Below are 2,924 nucleotides of genomic sequence, written 5' to 3'. Positions count from 1 at the left end.
TGTTGGTAGAATTCAGCTTCAGTTGCGTCTTGACAAGGTGGAGCAAGTGTTCTTCTTCATGTGATTGATGCAAGAACAACTTACAACATTGTTAAGGTGTCCTTGGATTCATCGAAATAAGGTGTTGCCTTCGACTGACCATCGGTGTTTCAAATACTCAAAAGATGAAAAAGTAAAAATAGTGGTAGTTGATTCGAAGCCATTCACTAAAGCTGAATCATATTTTGTCGATGCAAAGTTCTACTTTGAAGAATTTTCAATTGAGGAAATTCAACCAGCTTTTGAGGATGTTGAAGTAAGGGCTCTTGCAAAAAAGATTGAAGAAGGGGAATCTTCCTCAACAAAAGAAAGCGAGCATGATGCCTTAGCAAAGACAAGTCACACAGTTGCTAAAAAAAATAAAGCTTCATTTTTATATGTCTCCAAAGGCAAAGATGATCAATCTTCTTCCTCAAATCAAGAAGATATCATACAAGGCTTAAAAGATTTGACTCTACCAGTCACCAATGTTGTTTCTCCTAAAGTTTTCAAGTCACTGTTGAAAGGTTTTACAAAGCCATCAAAGAGCCTAATAGTTGAGCTTGGAGCATTGCTAGTCAAAAGAAGAAGTGGTTTTGACCCATTGCTTACAAACTATTGGCTCAAAGATGGGTATGGCTCTACTGATGTGGCTAAATTGATAACGAATTTCAAGAATGGTGATAGTGAACAATCATCAACTGGGATTCACAAAGTATGGAAGGAGAAGAATACTACTTATCAAAAGTCTAAAGTTGGCCTAGGGTATCAAGTTCCTGCTCCTTTATGCTTGAGAATCAGAAAAGAAACCTCTAATTATATCTCTACTGAAGAAATAGAGGAGATAAAAAGTGAAGTTCTAGGACCTTCTATTTTTAGTCGATTAGAAGCTCCTTCAAATCGCGTTTCGGTCTTTGATCAAATTGGAACTCTAGAAAGTACGATAAGAAAAGTAGAACCTCTATCCACCAAAGACTTGGGATTTCAAAACCAAGGAAAGAAGAACAAAGAGAAGCAGTCTACTTTTACTATAGATTGCAATGACTTGCGCAGCAAAATCCCCTCTCATATGAAAAGAAAAACTGAGTGGGTGGTGATTATGGGATCTGTATTGAAGGGAAAACCATATACTGCGGTTATAACTAGCCAAGTCTCCAATCAGCCTGAGGAAGAAGGACTTGATATAGTGATGGTTGGCCACATTACTTTTGCAGACATGGATCAAGACCAAAATCCTGTTAAGAAAAATGCTAAGGATGCTTCTTTTGCTTTAGAAGAGGGAAATAAAGTTATAGTTGATGAATTGAAAGAAGTCAATCTCAGAACAATGGAAGAGCCTTGTCCAATTTTCCTTAGTGCAACTTTATCGTCTAAGGAGGAAATGGAGTATGTTGAATTTCTTCGGGAGTATCGAGATGTCTTTACTTAGCCCTATAAAGAGATGTTGGGATTGGATCCTAAGGTAGCAGTCCACAACTTAGCAATCAAACCTAGGGTGAAGCTAGTAAAACAAGCTCAAAGGCGATTTCGTCCGAAGCTGATTCCACAAATAGAAGTTGAGGTCAATAAACTCATTGATGCCAGTTTTATAAGGGAAGTCAAGTATCCTACTTGGATATCAAACATTGCTCTTGTCAAAAAGAAAAATGGACAGTTAAGAATTTGTGTAGATTTTCAAGATCTAAACGATGCGTGTTTAAAGGATGACTTTCCTCTTCCCATCATTGACATTATGGTGATGCCACAATAGGTTATGAACGACTTTCATTCATGGATGGTTCGTTTGTCAACAATCAAATCTCATTGGCTGCTAAGGATGCAGAAGCGACATCATTTTGAACACCGAAAGGTATATATTGCTACACAGTTATGCCTTTTGAATGCTGGTGCTACTTATCAAGGGACAATGCAAAAGATCTTTAATGATATGCCCCATAAAAATGTTGAATGCTATGTTGACGATCTAGTTGTAAAGTCAAAGAAAGTGACTGACCAAATCCATGATCATCGACAAGTATTTCAGTGTTTATGTAAATTCCAACTGAAGATGAATCCTTTCAAATGTGCATTTGGAATCTCGTCAAAAAAATTTTTAGGATTTATTGTGAGGCACTAAAGTATTGAGATTGATTAGTCAAAAATTGATGCAATCTTTAAAATGTCGAAACCTCACAACATGCATGAACTCAAAAGCCTGCAAGGGAAATTAGCATATATTCGAAGGTTCATTTCAAATCCAACCAGTCGATGTCAGCCATTCAGTCGACTCATGAAAAGTGTGTCCCTTTTGAATGGGATGAAGCATGTAGCAATGCTTTTAAAAGCATTAAGTCATACTTGATGAATCCACATGTTCTTAAAGCGTCGATACATGGACATCCCCTCATCTTGTATATTGCTGCTCAAGAATGCTCTTTGGGAATACTATTAGCGGAAAAAAAATGATGAAGATAAGGAGAATTCATTGTATTATTTCAGTAGAATGTTAAGTGGTGCTAAATTGAACTATTCGCCAATTAAGAAGATGTGTTTGGCACTAATGTTTGCAAAAAAGAAACTGAGGCATCACTTGTAGGCTTATTCAATTCGACTAATTTCAAGTGCTAATCCCATCAAATATTTGATGGCCAAACCAGTCTTGTATGGGAGACTAGCGAAGTGAGCTCTATTACTTTAAGAATTTGAGATCACTTACGTCGCACAAAGAGCAACAAAAGGGTAAGCCCTTGCTGATTTTCTTGCAAACCATCCTATTCCCGATGATTGGAAGTTTTATGACCTGATGAAGAAGTTTTCCTTGTTGAAGTTTCGCAACCTTGGAATTCAAATGGATGGAGGAGTTGGGGTTGTTTTCATCACTCCAAAAGGAGAAATCTTACCTTTCGCATTAAACTTAGTCGAGAGGT

This window comes from Jatropha curcas, chromosome 4 (genome assembly GCF_041381405.1).
Source record: "Jatropha curcas cultivar XTBG-Jc1 chromosome 4, XTBG_Jcur_1.0, whole genome shotgun sequence".
Taxonomy (NCBI): Eukaryota; Viridiplantae; Streptophyta; class Magnoliopsida; order Malpighiales; family Euphorbiaceae; genus Jatropha; species Jatropha curcas.
This window is presented reverse-complemented; position numbering follows the sequence as displayed.